Source organism: Zonotrichia leucophrys, chromosome 12 (assembly GCF_028769735.1).
Source record: "Zonotrichia leucophrys gambelii isolate GWCS_2022_RI chromosome 12, RI_Zleu_2.0, whole genome shotgun sequence".
Classification (NCBI taxonomy): domain Eukaryota; kingdom Metazoa; phylum Chordata; class Aves; order Passeriformes; family Passerellidae; genus Zonotrichia; species Zonotrichia leucophrys.
Window position 1 is genome coordinate 916297 of NC_088182.1, and position 18144 is coordinate 934440.

The 18144-nt window shown below is 49.8% G+C and overlaps 1 long non-coding RNA gene across 1 annotated transcript; it reads right to left on the minus strand.

Moving 5' to 3' along the window:
• Nucleotides 1-13726: 13726 nt before the first annotated feature.
• LOC135453084 (uncharacterized) lies at nucleotides 13727-16827 on the minus strand. Its single transcript, XR_010441768.1, has 3 exons — nucleotides 16735-16827; nucleotides 13997-14228; nucleotides 13727-13899 (listed from the first exon to the last, which is right to left on the minus strand). It is a non-coding gene; the product is annotated as an uncharacterized LOC135453084 (long non-coding RNA).
• Between the last annotated feature and the right edge of the window lie 1317 nt (nucleotides 16828-18144).

Here is an 18144-nt window from a genome sequence, read left to right on the forward strand (position 1 = left end):
TGAGTCACCCTGGTGCCACCAGCGAGGTGCCAAAGCGCCGCAGCTCCCGGCACGGCGCGCGGGCACCGAGGGGGCACAGCTCCAGCCCCCCGCGCTATTTATGGCTGCAGGCACAGAAAAACATGCTCCTGCCACATTTTAAAATAAAATCTGTGTGAGCTTGGTGAAAAACACCAGATGACTGCGCACAGGGATGAGGGGATATTAATGCACACAGTGACACCTCCAGTTCTTGTGCTGCCTGCAGAGATGCCAGCCTGGCCCTTGGGCACCTGGCTCTGCCCTGGAACCACGCTGGAAACACCAGGAGCACCCCAAAAACCACGGGCAGGCCAAATTCTGCTCTGGCTTTGAAGCCCATCTGGCAAAGAGCACTGTGGGAAAACAGGAACGCTGGGAAATTCTGAAATATTTTCCTTTTTTGGGCATTTATAAATCTACGAAAGGCTCGCTGATGCATCTGGAACAGCTTTGGCTTTCTAGTATTTATCTAAAGCAGTAATTGTTCCGAGCATTTTACAGGATGTTCAGCCCTCCAAGTGAAGCTGTACAGCAGCAATTATAAAATGCAAAGGGCAGCACTGCTCAAATGAGAGACCTCAGCCACAGAGAGGTTTCAGCTTCTCTAAACCTCATTTGTAAGCAGGGATAAAATGGAAGAGTAAATGGAGGAACCTGATAGCTTCATGTCAGAAAAGACATGAACCGTGACACAGCAGTGTCAGCCAAAGGAAAATGAGCTGTTAAAGCACCTGGAGTGGAACAACACACGCTTTCTGAAGTGGCAGATTAAAAAAAAACCCTGATAATGGGTCACGAGTGATGAAATTTATGCCTTGTTTCTGCCGTGCACTGGGACTTCCACTTTCAGATCTGCAGTCAGAACAGATTAGATTGCCTCCAAATGAAAGTGTCAAGGTAAAACGCAGCAAGTGTAGCTCAACAGCTCTGAACAAACATTGGCAGCGAGGGAAACAAGAAAACAAAGCTCACTGTGCTTTTCAGCCCTGCACCTGGAGAGCAAGGCTGTAACAGGGCAGCAGCAACGGGATAAAACCCAGGGCCTGCAGCAGTGGAGGCAAGGACGCCTACAGTGCCTGTCAAAAGAAGTTAAATAAGATTCTTTGGAACTAAACCATGATTCAGCTTTTCTAATATCACATACAACTAAAACTTGGAAAAAAGGTGAGGGGTTTTTAATTGACCTTCAGGAGGAAAACACCTCTGTGTGCCTGGTGGCCACAGTGGCTGCAGAGCCAGGCAGCTCCAGCCTGGCTGACTGCTGAGCAAACCACTCGGCAAACAGTTGTTCCCTCCTGCTCTGAGCAATGCCTCAGCACAATTTAACACAATCCACTAACTAATATAACTGCAAGGTATTTATGTTTCTAGGGTGGGAAGGGCAAAGAGCTCAGGAGCATTTCTGCTGTGAGGCTCAGTGCCGTTTGTGCGGCACAGGATGTGTCTGGCACAGCCAGGGCGGCATTGCCACACAGCTGGGCTGCAGGTGGGAGCTGCACTGCCTGCAAACACCCCAGAGACACGCTGTGGGGAGGAGAACAACTCCTTTCCCCCCTGGCCCTGGCTGAGCTGTGGCAGACAAGCCCAGGCTGGGTTGGTGATCTCTGGAGCTCAAGGATGGAGCCTGACCCCGAGCGATCCTCATCCCCAAAGCTCAGTGCACCTTTTGGAACTCTTATCAATTGAAACAAGAGATCTTCCTCGGATCATAAACTCTGAGGGGAATCAGTAAATCCTGCTGTTTTACTGTGCTGACCTTTAGACCACCATCTGTCTTTTGGCTGTTCAGTTTATACAGAGAGAATACCAGGAGGAGCTGGTGCATTGAGCTGCTCCCTCCACAGCTCACACAGACCTCAAACCCTTCAGCACTGAGCTGGGAGTTACATTTTTATTGAGTGGCTGCTTGAAGCAATGGAAAAGAAGGGAAGAACACCCTGCTCATTTATAACCACTCTTAGTTAATGCCAGTGAGCAGGACTCTGTATTTGCTTACATCATCTGCTGCTAAAGTCCTATTTTCTCTGTTAAGTCTATGTTTTGAAAAGTCCTTGGCATTTTAATTGGCTCAATATTTCAATTCTCTGTCAAAAACAACACTTGCTGAAAAACACCACCTGATTTCTCCATGCATTCCTCTCTCTCAGAGCCCCTAAATGCTGCTCCCCCTGGGCAGAAGTTTGCTGTGCACCAGCTGCAGTTCTCACCCTCTGAGCAGTCTGGCACATCCAAACTCATGCCCACAGCATCGAGCAGGAGCACTCTGCCTGCACCTGGCATTCCAGAGCCAGCTTTGCATTTCTGCTCCTCCACCAAAGAGCAACAAAGAAAGAGCCAGAGAAAAGGAAAAGCTACAAGTGGCTCTGAGAGCTGGGAGGGAAGAGTTCTGATGGCAGCTGCAGCTGGAAGTGTTACCTTTGGTGCCTGGTTGCTCCTTTCCTGCTGTCCATCTCTGCACAGCTCCAATCTGGATACTGGGATGGTTCTCCCTTGGGATGGGGCTCTAGAGAGACCCCACAGGAGGTTCAGGCTGGAGAAACCCTCAGAGACATCAGCCCAGCCCTGCCAGGGCCACCACTGCCCCTGTCCCCAAGTGCCACCTCCACAGGGCTTTAAAGGCCTGCAGGATGGGGGCTCTGCCCTGCCCTGCTGCACAAGGGACCCACAAGGGCTGAGCCCAGCCCAGCTCTGCAGGGCAGCCCCAAACCCACCCTGTGTCTGAAGGTTACATGGAGTGAGGAACTGCCTGACACCAGGGAAACGCTTGCCAGTGACAATTATTTCCATTCAGTTTAGTGGAAGCAATGACAACCCCGTTTTCCCCCTCAGCACTGCCCAGAGCTGCTCCAGACGTTGTTACCTGAGGGCTGGGATGAAGCCAAGAACCCACCCCCCAAAAAAGCAGCACCCTGCAAGCAGCACCCCTGTTCCCAGCTCCCAAGGACTTACACAGGTTCCCCATTTCTGCTGCATTTCAGCCATTTTGCATTATGCAACCCCCCCCTGTGCATTTCTGTTCTCTCCCAGCAACCCAGGCAGGTTGGAGCTATCAGGATCTGCCAAAGCTTACCCACTTTCAGATGTCTCAGGAGAAAATGAGGGAGGCCAGAGGTGGTTTTTTATACCAGCAAATAACAGTTTGCTTGCTTCAGTGAGTGAGAGGTTAATGGCTCTGCATGAGAAAACAAGGATCACGGCCAGTTCTGAGTGAGACTCAGTTTGGAGTTGCTTGAAAACTGAAAAGAAGGTCAGCACGCCCAGCCAGGTTCCTCTGTGCTTTTGTTTTATTCAGCTTTGCAAATCAGAGCTCTCTTCATTGCCTCGGTCCCTGGTGGGAGAGCAGGAAAAATGAAGTTGCAAGGCTGAGCTGTTGTGTTATTATATTCCCCATCTCATTATCCAAATTGCTGTGCCACGAGCAGATCCAGCCCAGGGGCCTCTCCTGATCTACAGCCTGGGGACCAGCACTGTTCCAAGCCCTGGGGTGTGCACACGGGGCTGGGAGCGTTTGGAAATCGGTTTGCAGCCTGTCCAGGGTAATTGGGGAGGATTTGTCTTGTGCCTTCGAGGTCACACACATCCAGAGGTGAAGGTTGCTGCGGCAGCTGCTTGAAAAGGATCAGGGAGGGAGAACAATCATTTGTGGGGATCAGGAAGGGGGGATCCCCAGGGAACTGTAAAGAACTAAGAAATAAAGCAGGTGATGCACCGAGAACGGGGTGAGTCAGGAGAGGAGAACCTGGGAAGGAAGTTAATGAAATTGGAACAAATTGCATCTTGGAAGAATTCCTAAATCTCCACAACTTCCCTTCCCTTCTCTCACCTGTGGGTCCCAGCTGGGATGGGGTGAGGGTCCTGCCTGCCACCCCTGCTCTGGCACAGGCAGACCTGGCCCAGCAGTGCCACTGGAGCTGGACACTGGGCTCTCCATGGATTCCCATGCAGGAGTTTCAGGCACAGCATCTCAGCCCTCAGAGATGATTTCCTCCCCAGGGCAGAGAGGTCAGGGACAAAGAGGGGGGCAATTAACAGGAGATCATTCCATAAGTGCATCAGTAATGAAGGGAAACTGCAAGAGGAGCGGGAAGGCCATTAACCAAGGAAGTTGAGTGTTTAATAAGCTTTCCTTGCCTCAATCTTCATGAAAAGGCTAACTGAGAGCAGATGGTCGGCACAATAATGCTGGAACAAAGAGGGAAGTTTATAATCCCCCACAAAGGCAACGGGGAGAGTGCCTGGCTAATTTAGATGTTTGCAAATTGGTTATGCTGATGAACTTTATCTTTGCATGCTTAAAGGGCTGTGTGAATCCAGATCACAGTTTTAACTGTTCTTGGGGAAGGCTGGAGAGGGAGAGAGGGGGAAGAGGAACCACTTCTTTAGAATCATCAGTGGTTGGGTGGGAAGGGACCTCAAAGCTCATCCTGTTCCCCTGCCATGGCAGGGACACCTCCCACTGCCCCAGGGTGTCCCAGCCCCAATTCCAACCTGGCCTTGGTATACAGGGGCACCACAGCTGCTCTGGGCACCTGTGCCAGGCCTGCCCACCCTCCCAGGAACAATTCCTTCCTTATCTCTAATCCAAACCTCCTTCTGCCACTTTGAAGTGCCCTTGCCCTGGCACTCCATCCCATTGTTAGCAGTCTCTCTCCAGAAGGATGAAGGATATTGCTTTACCTCCCAGCTCACAAGACGTCCATTCCCAGAAAAAGAACCTTTAAATAAAAGTAAAAGCCACCCAAGGTGTGGCAGCAGCATTGCTGGGCTGCAGCATCCCAGTGCATCTCCTCCCATGAGACACTGAAGGTTCAGAGCTTGGTTTCAGCTTCTGTGCCACCCTGGCCTGTGTGACAGGGACCAGAGGCTGCTCCAGAAACAGCCCTGCTGAAAATGAGGAGATGAATCAAGTTGCTGAGAGACCTACCTTGAACTGAGCATTATTAATTTCTTCGTTAATGACTTGCATGACAGAGGAGGGGAGCGCTGCTGAAATTGGCTGCTGGCACTGCACAGGGACTGAGAGCACGGTACTGAAATCTAGAAAGGTCCTGGCATTGCAGAAATCACCTTCAAAGAACACCTGTTACTGAAGAGAGACAAAGCAGCCCCACACCTGGGCAGAAATAATCAATGCTGGCATTCCAGGTGGGGAAGGCAGCTGAGGATGAGAGGCCATCACTCTGGGACAGCACACAGAGCTGTGGCCATCAAAATATGGAAATTATCCTTCTGCTGGGCTCAGTCCCACCAAGTCCCGCCTGGGAAATGCCATCTGCTTCACACACTCTGTGCTGGTGAGGCTGGGAGTGACAACAAGGGAACCAAGGGAGGGCAGGGGAGGAGGGCAGGGGGCTGGAAACCATCCCCAGTGGGTGAGGGAAAGTGGGGGAATGGAGCCTTGAACCAGACAGGGACTGAGCTCAGAAACTGCAAATACAGTCAAGGTGACAGCAGAGACAAACTATGAACTGCTGTCCCCCAGGCACGGCCTGAGGAGGAGGATGGAGGAGAAATCCCAGAGAGACCCTGGCTGTGGGCAGGGCTGGGAGTGACCAATCAGGGCAGCTGGGAGTGACCAGCACAGCTATGAGTGACCAACACTGCTCTGGACACTGGGACCCTGCACTGCCCTCTCAGGAGCTGCCACTGGCCCCCAACACCCTGCAGACCATCTACCAACACCATCTTGCAATGCGACATGAAAGATTCAGGAAGGTCAATTAAGCTGTCCATGGATATTTAATAACAGGGAAGATAAGAAAAATAACCAAATGAATGACTTGTTCTGAATTAGCCCTCCATTCCACCTGCAGTTCATTACTGACTCAGATTAATGAACGTTGGGAAGATATTACTCTCGTCTGAATTCTCAGACTTTGCTACCTGATCGCAATTTTTGAAATGAAAAATGCAGTATATCAATTCTGGATGAATTTTTAAATAGAGTCAAACACCAGATGCCCTCCAGCAGCAGAGCTGAGGTTTGAAGGGATCACGGTGCTCTCTCATGCTGCCCAAGTTCGCTGCTGTAACTCCAGCAATGGTTAATGCAGGGATTACCTGGGGAACTGGAGCAGGGAATGCCTGCATTCCTCCAGAGCTCAGCTGGGCTGGGATAAACGCTGAGAGCTGTGAAAAGACCCAAGCCTCCCCTCGGGGCTTTGTGGGCTCGTTTGATTCATTTTCACCTTCAGCAAAGGAGTGTTTGCCAGGGAAAATGCTTTTGTACTTAGCAAAAAATAAAACCTGTGACTCACCAGGGAAGCTGGGAGGGAAAGGTCACCAGGTGGCTTCTCCAGACATTTACTTCATCCTTGCAGGACCTGCGCTCCTTCATGTGATCACTCAGCTCCAGACTTTAACAGACAGGACTTGGTGAGGGTGAGAATCTGGTGTTTCCTCAGGAGAGGCAGAGGGAGGTGACAACCAGCTCAGTGCCAGCTGATTTACCTCCCCTGCTCCTGGAGCTTTATCCTCCAAATAAATTATTTATTCCAATCGCCCAGCTGGGGAAATGGACTGGGACAGAAGTCCTGGGATGAGTAACAGGGGAGAAGTGGGGACATCCAGCCCAGGCCAGCCCAGGGCAGGACAGCCCTGCACACAGGCTCAGCAGGGACAGCAGCAGGAGCTCCTGCATGGAAAGGGGCTCAGAGGGACAGCAGCAGTTCCTGATGCCCAGGCTCTCTCCTGCTTTGCCTTAGGACAGCGCTTTCCTCCAACCAGCCCCACTTTGCTGAGAGTTTCAGTATTTCATTATCTCGGAGCTTTCCCTCCCTCTGTCAAATCTCTGTGAAATCTCCTTGATTTTCCAGAGACCAAAATAGCTGCAGAACGCTCAGCACCTCTGTGGGTACCTCAGGAGCCTGGCTTTTAGGGAAATCAGGCCAGAGAGGGGCTGGGGGTGATTTGGGGGAGCCACTGGCCAGGTCCCCAGGAGGAAGAGGAGGTGGAGCACATCCCACACCTCAGAGCCCCAAAAGGAAATGGGGACCTTTCCCTGCAGAGTCACACGAGTCCACACCGGGCCTGAGCAGGCACAAATTGCCCAAATGGGAAAATTGCATCCAAGATCCTTAATGGCTGGGACGAGGCAGATTGCTGTGCCCGCTCCTGCCCAGCCCTGCTCCAAGGAATTATCCCTGATAAATGATTTGTTTTCCTCCTGCTGCTGCTCAGGTGTCGCTGGAGCAGGAGAGTGGAGAATTACAGCCCGTGCTGCTGCTGCTGCTATTATTATTATTTGGCAGTAATTCCTCTAACTTTCTTCCCTGGAGGAAGACACAAGGAGCTGCTCTCCTGCTCCCAAGGTCATCCCACCAGAAAGTATTAGCCATTTCCTTCTATTAGTTTCAATTATCGAGCTGCAGAAAACCAAATAATGGCAAATTTACACCATTTCATGGCCTGCCCCTAATGCAGGGCTGGAGCATTGACCCCAAAGCAGAGCAGCCCCATGAAGTCTGCACAAATGCAGGAGGAGATGGGGGTCCCTGCTGCCCCAGCCCCTCCACGTGCACCCTTTGTGTTTACAGACTTTGAGAAGGCAAAAACCCCAGGGATCAGATGGGTTTGGGCAGGGGCTGCCCTCCAACAGCTCCCAGCTGGTTTTGCACCTGCCCTGCCCCAGCATCGCTTGGTGTGCTACAGCTAAATTGAGTTTCAGCTGCTCCCACAGCACGTCAGGGACCAGAACAGGTAAAGTTTGCAACACACCACCAATGGCAGTGGGAGCTGGAGGGGAATTTAAGGAAAAAACCATTTAGATTTTAGTTCTAGGCAAAAAGAGTGACTAAATAACAAGATTGATTTGCCAGCCCAGGAGGAAATGGAAAAGAACCCAGACACTCAGCCAACTGCCAATGCAGCGACAGAGGGAGAGGAAACTTCAGAGGGAATGACCCTGAACTGGAGCTGATGAGCTTCAATTCCATTTTTTTTTTTTAATTTTAAGTTCCAGCCTGGTTTATTCTTCCCCTAATTGCTCAATGGGAAAGTGCAACCCTGAAAGTGTTCCTAAAGTGGTTTTTCCCAAACTGTTCCTCAAATTACCCACAGTCTAAGGCAAGCCATCGATATGAGTTATAGCTCTTGGTATTAAACTACCAAAACAAATTATTAGCATATAAAAACTGATCTGATCTATTCAGAGGCGTTGCTGTGAAATATGGCCCTTAGCACAGTGCACCTATCTGGGATCATAAAACTTGTCAGAGGTACCCAAAGTTTATTGCCTTGGAAGATTCATGCAGCAACCCTGGAACGCTTGATTTAGGTCTGAGCAGCCGTTTGTAATTCTTGCAGGCATGCAAGCAGTTCAGATTTATTTAAATAGAGAAAAAATAATTTAAGAAGACAAAGCAGCCTTTTCTCCTAATCAGATGAGATAGAAATTATTTCAAGGCACTCTAAGGAACAAATTTGTCATTTTTCTTGCTCTAATTGTATACCACAATAAATCCTTCTGTGTGAATTCATTTCTTAAACTTAACAGTTATTTATTAACACAACAAAGCGTGTTCTCACCGTGCCAGCCAATGTGATGCACCCCAGTGAAGTCATGACAATTGTTTGCTCACTGTCTGGGCACTGTGGGGCTGCTGAGCTGTCCCTGTGCCCCTCTGGCCCCAGCTCTCAGAGGAGTTGGTGCTTTCCCCACCCAGCTCCCCAGAGCAGGGGCAGCCTGGAGACTCTGAAAAAACCCATTTCTCTCACTGATGTAGCTCTGATTGAGATTTGCTGCATGAAGGATGAATTGGGAAATTTCTTAATAAAATAAAGATGTGAAAAAGAGAGCAGGTCATAATACCAAAATCTCTGCCAATACAATTTCTGAGCAGCTTGGGCTGCAACCACTGCTTCCCCCTGACAGACCCCGCTGGAACCACCTTCCATTCCCAGGACTTTTAACCAAATCTCAGGGAAACCGAAACAGAAACTGCTGTTTCTAGGATGCATCTCCCCCAAATACCCTGCTGCAGCTTTTCCTGCCTTCACACACATTCCCGGGGATGAAAAGCCCTGGGTTCTGTGCATGGTCTGTCCTGGAGCTCCTGCTCACTCCTGCAGTGATTAAAAAAAGATTAACTTCAGTCGTCGGGAGTTGTAGAGAAAAGCACCGACGGCTCAACACTTAATTACAAAGGGAAACATAAAAACCTGGCAATTAACCTTTGTTTGAGCTCGCAGCAGAAAGGCAGAGTGTGTGCTGCCCTGTGTGCTCCACACTGAGGAGACCTTGGACACCTCCTGCCCTCTGCCCTGCCCCAGGGATTTTACTGCCAGGTAAAGGAACACCCACCAAACCTGGGACACCTCCTGCCCTCTGCCCTGCCCCAGGGATTTTACTGCCAGGTAAAGGAACACCCACCAAACCTAGGACACCTCCTGCCCTCTGCCCTGCCCCAGGGTGGGCTTAGGATGCTGAGGATTTTGCTGCCAGGTAAAGGAACACTCACCAAACCTGGGACACCCCCTGCCCTCTGCCCTGCCCCAGGGTGGGCTTGGGATGCTGAGGATTTTGCTGCCAGCAAATAAAGCAAAACCAAACCAGCCAGAGGCTAACAGAAACCCCATCTTTAACATGAGAACAACCCCTCCATTTGATCCGTTCACAGCACAGCAGAAGAGGAGTGAGGGCACAGCCCCACCATGGAGGGAGGGACTGGGAGCACTGGGATGCTCCTGGAACGGGGCAGAGCCCAGCTCTGGATGCAGATGCAACCTCTGGATGCAGAGCCCATCTCCCCTTTTCACAGCCCATCCCTGGATGCAGCTCCAATCTCCCCCTTCCCCATCCCAGCTGTCTCAGCTGAGGCAGGGTTTGAACACTTTGGTTTGTACAGCTGCTCAAGAGGGGGAAATCACCTCTTTTCCTGGAGCTGAGGGTGGAATTCACAGAATCACAGAGTGATTTACGTTGGAAAGGACCTCTGGGAGCCTGGGCTTGCAGGCAGGCAGGCAGAAACTCCATCAGAGCAAGGGAGCTCACCTGGACTCGCTGCTGGAGCCCAGCGCAGAGCATCCCTCACTGCTGGCACTGCCTGCAGCCACAGGTGATTCATTCCACTGCCACCCCAAGTGTAAATAGAAATGTGAGGGACCTCCCTGCATGCAAGGGCTGCCTGTCTGTGAGAGCAGCACAAGAGCAGCTTCCAGGAAGGCATTCAGGCTGTCAGCACCTCCCTGAGCCACAGAGCCCAGGGGCTGCAGGGACAGCAGCCCTGGCACCAGCACTGCACCAGGACCAGACCAGGGACAGCAGCCCTGAGCTCAGCCTGGGCACCAGCACTGCACCAGGGTCTGGAGCCCACTCAAACCTCTCATGCACAGAGAGTGGGAGGCAGCAAAAACCTCTCCATTTGTTTTTCTGTAGCCTACATGGTTGCAAAAATGTTTAAAATTACCAGGACTTCAAATTGTGGTGCAAAACCATCTTGCAGTGTTATCTTTGAGCTGGAAAATGGGATTGGCCAGCACAAAATGTATGTAAATTTAAAATTATAATATACAATATATTAAGGTCCTTCCAACCCAAACCATCCTGTGGTTCTTTAGGGCCACACAAGTGGGACTCCCTGGAGGGCTGGAGGATCCCATGGTTGTACAAGACCCTGCACCAGCCAACAGCCAGGAAATGAATGAACAATAAACACAAACTTCTCTCTGAAGGAGGCAAAAAGACCGAAATAAATCACAGCTTAAACCTACTGCTACTTCTGTTCGCGCAGCACCAGCCCGGATTCCCCACTGAGAATAAGGTCAGCCTGAAAGCAAAGATGTAAGAAATGCAAACCAGCAGTGGCTTTATCAGCTGCTTGCACTCTGCTGGCAGCACAGAGTGCTCACACAGCCCCAGCCCCACTGCTGGGCACTCAGGCTGGCAGGGAGGGACAGCCCGGGATCATTGACTGCAGCAATCCAATGCCAGCCCCAGAGCTGCCTGGGGCTCAGGGCAGGGAGATGGATGGCTCTGTCCCCAGCCCGCTCCTGGGGGACAGCAGCAGCCTGGCAAGCTGGTGAGTGTTAAGGATTTTTCTAAATGGCTGTCAAGGCACTTCCAGAGTGCAAGTAATGAAGTCACTTCTCTCCATTTGTTTTGTGCTCAGCCTAAACAGGGATCAGCTCGAGCCTGAGATATGGAAAAGCCCCAGATTTGTTTAAATTCCCGTTAGAACAAAACAGAACTAAACTGGGAGGACAGGAGGTGTTTAACCTGGAGAAGAGAGGCTCAGGCACCTCTCACTGTCACAGGTCCTGGCAGGAGGGTGCAGCCAGAGGTCCCCTTCAGTTCTTCCAGGGAACAAGGAAAGGAGGAAATGGCTTTAAGCTGTGCCAGGGGAGGTTTAGCTTGGACATTGGGAACATTTCTGCACCTAAAGGGCTGCCCAGGGCCATGCAGGAGCCCCCATCCCTGGGGGGATGTAACAGACCTGTGGATGTGACACCTGGGACAGTGCAAGGTGTGCCTGCCATGGCAGGGATGGCACTGGGTGGGATTCAGGGTCCCTACACCCCAAATCACACAACAGCCCAATGATCCCCACAAACAGGGGAGTTACAAATCACACAACAACCCAGTGATCCCCACAAACAGGGGGGTTACAAATCACACTTGAATCCAATGATCCCCACAAACAGGGGGGTTACAAATCACACAACAGCCCAATGATCCCCACAAACAGGGGGTTACAAATCACACAACAGCCCAATGATCCCCACAAACAGGGGAGTTACAAATCACACAACAACCAATGATCCCCACAAACAGGGGGGTTACAAATCACACAACAACCAATGATCCCCACAAACAGGGGGGTTACAAATCACACAACAACCAATGATCCCCACAAACAGAGGGGTTTCAGGCACCCACCATGGAAAGAACGTTCTGGGTGCTTTTGGGGTGCCCAGCCCTGGAAAGAGGGTGATGCCACAGGGACATGCAGGGCTCTGGCTGGGCTGTGCCCAGTCCATGGCAGTGCCCCAGGAGAGGCTGCCCAGGCAGCAGCACTGCTGTGCCAGGCTCCAGGGGCTGCTGCAGGAGGATCAGGAGCTCTCTGTGCAATCCACTTGTAATGAGATACAGTCAGACTGCTCCCGAGCACAAAATCCATTTAGAGGATATTCCAGGGATTCTCAATGAAGTTACATTATCTCAAGTTAACATCCCTTTAAAAGCACATCATTCACCCTTAACCCTTGCAGTCTTTGGTGCTCTGAGGAAAGGCACAGCCCACTGGTGCTATTGAGAGTCAAACCAAGCCCCAGCCCCTCTGCACAGTCAGTTTTCAGTCAGCAGGGTCTGCCTGCCACACCAGCACCCAGCAGCTCCCAAAAGAGCCCTCAGTTATCTGACAGGGGGTCAGGAGGGCAGCCTGGGTGCTGGGGAGCCCTGGGCTGGGGCTGGCTCCTCCTGCTGAGCTCAAGGTGTGCAGCCCAGGGCTCCCTCCATGGGCTCTGGCCTCCATCACCCACTGGTGTCCTGATGGGAGCCCTTCTGCACGTTTGGTGCCTCTGGAAGGCAGGGAAAGGAGAGGAGACACTGCACATCCCAATGGGAACCCTTCTGCATGTTTGGTGCCTCTGGAAGGCAGGGAAAGGAGAGGAGACACTGCACATCCCAATGGGAAACCATTTCCTGCACCGATTTGAGTGGCCTCTGGAAGGCAGGGAAAGGAGAGAAACTGCCACCATCCAGCATTAGGGGAAAAATCTCCTGAAAGGTTGTCCCCCTCCATCCCACGACCTCACATCCAGACAGGGAAGGTGTCTGGAAGGCAGGGAAAGGAGACATTTCACACCCCAGAGAGGGAAAATCTCTGAAAGGCAGGGAAAGAGACACTCCACATCCCAATGAGAATCCTTCTGCATGTTTGGTGCCTCTCTGGAAGGCAGGGAAAGGGGAAACTGATGTCCCAGACAGGAAATATCCCTGATAGGAGGGAAAGGAGACATTGGACATCTCAGCCAGGGAATATCTCTGAAAGGTCCCCTTCACATCCCAGATAGGGAATATCCCTGATAGGCAGGGAAAGGAGACACTCCACATCCCAGATAGAGAAAATCTCTGATAGGAGGGAAAGGAGACACTGCACATCCCAGACAGGAAAAATCTCTGAAAGGTCCCCTTCACATTCCAGATAGGGAATGTCTCTGAAACGCAGGCAAAGGAGACATTTCACATCCCAGCCAGGGAATATCTCTGGAAGGCAGGGAAAGGAGACCCTGCACATCCCAGCCAGGAATGTTGGTGCCTGTGCTGGAAGAGGAGCAAGAGCCCCCAGCCCTGGGCATGGAGAAGCTGTAATCACAGACTCAGGAGCATCGCTGGGCTCAGCACACAGGGCTCCAGAGCCACCTGCCCTCAGGTGTTTCAGTCTCCAGGTGAGCACAGGGCTCCGGGGTGTGCCCCTGTGGGTCTGGGGCTGCAGTGGGGGCACTGCTGAATTCAGCCCTGAGGAGGAAGAGGAGGAGGAGAGCCACAGGCACAGCAGCAGCTCCAGACTGGGGAAACACAGCCCAGCTCATTTCCTTGGTAAAGAAAAGGAACAAAACCCAGCTCTCCGTATTCCACTGCACACAGAGAGAGAGACAGACACAAAATAAACAACTCCAGGAGCTTTGTGGCTCTTTTTCTGATCCATTCAAGGAGTATTAATTGACCCAGAATTTTGAAAATAATGTCAAAATGACTGGCAAAGTATTTACTATCCATCAGAGCTAATTCCCTCCGTGCAGCCATTCCAGGGCTCCCAGAATGATTGGCCTCACCTGCAGCAGATGCAATCACAGCCAAGGCTGAGCACACCAATGAGCAGCTCGTCATTTTCTACTCATCTGACCCTCCAACTTGGTAATTTTCTCTTTTATAACACTCTGTGAAGAGGAGGGAAGATGATGAGTAGGGTAAGGAAGAATAGGTAACAGGAGATAATAATAAAAGGAGTCAGAAAAGAGGCGATCCATAATTTACCATGGACAGCAGCACAAGGACTTCAGGCTTTAACAGGGACAAAGCAGAACAGAATCTGCATCCTCAATGTGGACATTTTCTTGCACCGTGGCTCCTTTCTCCTCACTTATTTCAGAATATATTTTTTAAGGATCTATTTCAGCCAAAGAAAAATATCTTCTCTCCTGTAGTACCTGTGTTCCTCAGGTGCAGTGATGCTGTGCAGGCATGTGGTGCCACTGCAGGAGGGGCACTGGGGGAGGAATGGCAGAAATGAAAGTGCTCAGCAAGACCCAGCCCGTCCTAATGCCCAGTTCTGCTGCACTCTGACATGGGTATGAAATCACAGCAGCAAAAGGTGCAGCTCTCAGTTCCTCTGGCATCACCTTCAAAGCCTGACAGGTGAGGGCGGGAATTTACCTGAAATTGGTTTGCATATTCATTTTTTAAATTTTTAAACATATATAATTCTGATGAGAAAATAAGTGCAGTGGAAAATATTTCACCTTCCTAAACACAACATGGAACTGAAATTCAATATATTCTGTCTTACTCCCCAAACCTTCTTTCCTTATTTTGCCATGAGCATGTGGGTGAAGCTAATCACTCTTAACTAACACAGCTCTGATTACTGCTGGAATTCACACTGAAATCCACCTCAGAGCTGCATCCAGCCTCTCCTTATCTTCAGGCAGCCACAGCCACTCCTCGTGTCCCTTCCCGTGGTCCCCACACCCAAGGCATCCTCACCCCATGGCGGGAAGGAGGATTTGCCCCCAGGCTCCCACTCCTAAAGGGGTTTTTGTCCTGGTTTTTTCTGCCCTGACAGAAAACTGCTGGGCATTGAGCACTTGAGGGTCCTACCAAATAAACGCCTGAAATTTGGATTCCCATCAGAAATGCAGCTCTTCAAACAAATCCTTTTTTTAAAAAGCTACAGCCACAGAAAGGTTTTCAGGCTGGCAGAGCAGGCTAGTGAATAATGAATTTCTAATAAAGTTCCAACAAAGTTCTTGGAATGGGTTTCCAGCAGATCTCCCCACAGGGAGCTCCTGGCAGGGACATGGGCACCAGCAGCACCCCTGGAACCTTCAAAAAGCCCAGGGAAAGGCCATGGGAGGTGGAGGCAAGGAAATGTGAACCTGAGGACACCTCCAGCAGCATTACCCGCACAGGAGCTGGCCGGGGAGAGCAAATAAATGTGAATATTGTATTCCCAGCACTCACTGCCAGTCTCCAAGGACACCTAGCAGGGCCCTTCCTCCCTCTGAATAGCTGATCAGCAAATTAAAACCCTTTCATTAGCTCCTTTTGTTTGAGTGGAACAATCGTGCCCAGCTCCCAAGGACTGCAGCTGAGGAGCAGCATCCCAGAGGCACCACAGATCCCTCAGGGCTGGTGCAGCACCACGAGATCTTCAATTCCTGCCCATCACACCCAGCACACGAAATCCAGAGCGTTTTGTGGTAAATTGGTGTGAACTGGCTGGGAAAGGAGAGCTCAGAGAGGCTACTGACAAGAAAGGGAATGACAGGACAAAGGGAATGGCTTCAACAATGGGAACAGAGCAGGTTTAGGTCAGATATTAGGGGTGAATCCCTCCCTGGCACAGGTGCCCAGAGCAGCTGGGGCTGCCCTGCATCCCTGGCACTGCCCAAGGCCAGGCTGGACAATGGGGCTGGAGCACCTGGGACAGTGGAGGTGGAATGGGATGGGCTTTAAGGTCCTTCCAACCCAAACCATTCTGTGATTCTGCTGAGCCCCAACCTGCCAAAGGACCCAGGGAATTTCTGTGGCACAAGAATGAGAGAGAGCCAGGCCATTCACCTGCAGTATTTTTGTAGATATTTACAACAGACTTGCAGACTTACAAAATGTGACTTCACACTGCCTGGAGTTCTTGTTTCAGCTGTTACCTGTGCAGCTTCCAGCCTCAGTAAATTATCAAATACAGTTTTTCAATGAACTCAGCTAATAAATGCAGAGATGCCTCTCTGTTCCCTTGAAACACAAAAACTCTTCCACATGACTACAAGCTGAGGATGGAAAAAAAAATTCCCAACAAAGCATAAACCCAAACAGTTCCCAGAGAAAGGCAGCATGCTCCTTTTTTACCACATGAAAAATTATCACAATCAAATCCCATTGTAAAATGCACTTCCAAGTTTGTTTCCCTGCCTTTATTACCTACACTGCTGGGGTTTCTTTATTTTTCCTGAAGTAGGAGTGAGTATCTAAATGAGAGGCAAATTGATGATATACAGCTGGAAAAGGGCTATGAAAAAATAAGGGGCCAAAATTTATCTCCATTGTTCCACACCACGAAGCTCGTGTGTTATAAAGAGACGCGGTAACAGAATAAATCAGAACGGCAGCAATGATCATAATCCTGATTCTCTGTGCCCCAGCCTGGAAATCAGGAGTCAGGACCTTGCTTTGCTTGGGATGGAGCAGGGGAGGAGAGCAAATAACCTGGGATGGGCAGGAGGAGAAAGCAGAGAGTGATAATCAGGACAGAGGAAAGCAGAGAGTGGGAGACAGGACAGGGGGAAAGCAAAGAGTGAGAATCAGGACAGGGGGAAAGAGGCACCAGGAGCTGGAGCTGGCATTGCCCAGGGCAGGGAGGAGCTGCAGCTATCCAGGCATGGGAAGTTCCCAGAGTGATGCTGGAAATGAGTTTTAGTATGTTTTATGTTTTAGTGTTTTCTGGAGGTGTTTTCCAGGAGGAACCAGCACTGCTGGATTATAAAATGTGTTACCTGCACAGCACCTGCCCAGAGCTTTCTGTCCCAGCAGCTTCACCTCAGGGGGAGCTTTACCTCTTCTGGCCAGAGGATGCAGAGGTGGGAGCTGCAATGACACCGCCTTTAATGCCCACTGAAACCTCCTTAAATATCCAATGAAACCTCCGTTAATATACAGTGTGACCTCCTTTAATATCCACTAAAACCTCTTCAAATATTCAATGAAACTTCCTTTAACACCCACTGAAACCTCCTTAAATATCCACTGAAACTTCCTTTGATATCCAATGAAACCTCCTTTAATATACAGTGTGACCTCCTTTAATATCCCATGGAACCTCTTCAAATAACCAATGAAATCTCCTTTCACATTCAATGAAAATTCCTTTAATATCCACTGAAAGTTCCTTAAATATCCAATGAAATCTCCTTTAACATCCAATGAAACTTCCTTAAATATCCAATGAAATCTCCTTTAACATCCAATGAAACTTCCTCAAATATCCACTGAGATCTCCTTTAACGCCCACTGAAGCCTCCTTTGAGTTCCCCTCTCCCATCCCTCCCAACCCCAGCTCTGTGATTCCCAGATTCTCTGTGCTGCTCTCCTCTGCTCGCCACACATTTGACCTCAGGGCAGAAGTGACTGTGGAAAACAGGCCTAAGAAGAGAGAACATTTATTTTCTGGCATGAATATAATCACGGTAATACAGTAAAATCTGGCTCAGAAGCTGAGGGCTTATGTATTTCACATTCTGTGTATGAAATATTTAAATTCGTGGAAATGTTTACTTAGATACTTATATTTCATGGGCTATAAAACAATAATAACCAACTCCAAATTAGTCATTTCCTTTCAGATAATAAAGTCACAATGAGAAAAAATTTGTAGCTTCCAGTTGTTCCAACCAGTGTTTGAAACAACATGAAAATCTCTTCAGCAGTCATTACAGCCTAATTGCTTTGGAAAGCTGCAAGAGAATTACCACAGCTTTTTGCTGCTGCTTGTTTTGCTAAAGGAAAGTTAATTTTATTCCAAATTATTAACTATTTCCATCTCCTTACTCCTACAAATCAGAGAAGTGAATTGGGAATTTCTGTTCAATATTACAGAATCATTAAGGCTGGAAAAGACTTCAAAATCCCCAAGTCCATCTTTGATTATCAAATTCTATCAAAAATTAAATCCCACAGCTCATTTCTCCTGGCCCTTCTGGAGAGCAGCTCAGAGCTGCCAGGACTGCTGCCTTGCCAGTGAATATTTTGTATTTTGGGCACCCCAACATCCACGTGCAGCTCTGCAGTCCCCCTTTGGTGTGAAGCTCATGAATGATGCATTCCTTCTGCAAACACACAAGGAAGCTCCATGAGTAATGGGATTTTATCAATATCTATTGGCATCATTATTTGGTATTTAAAACCAT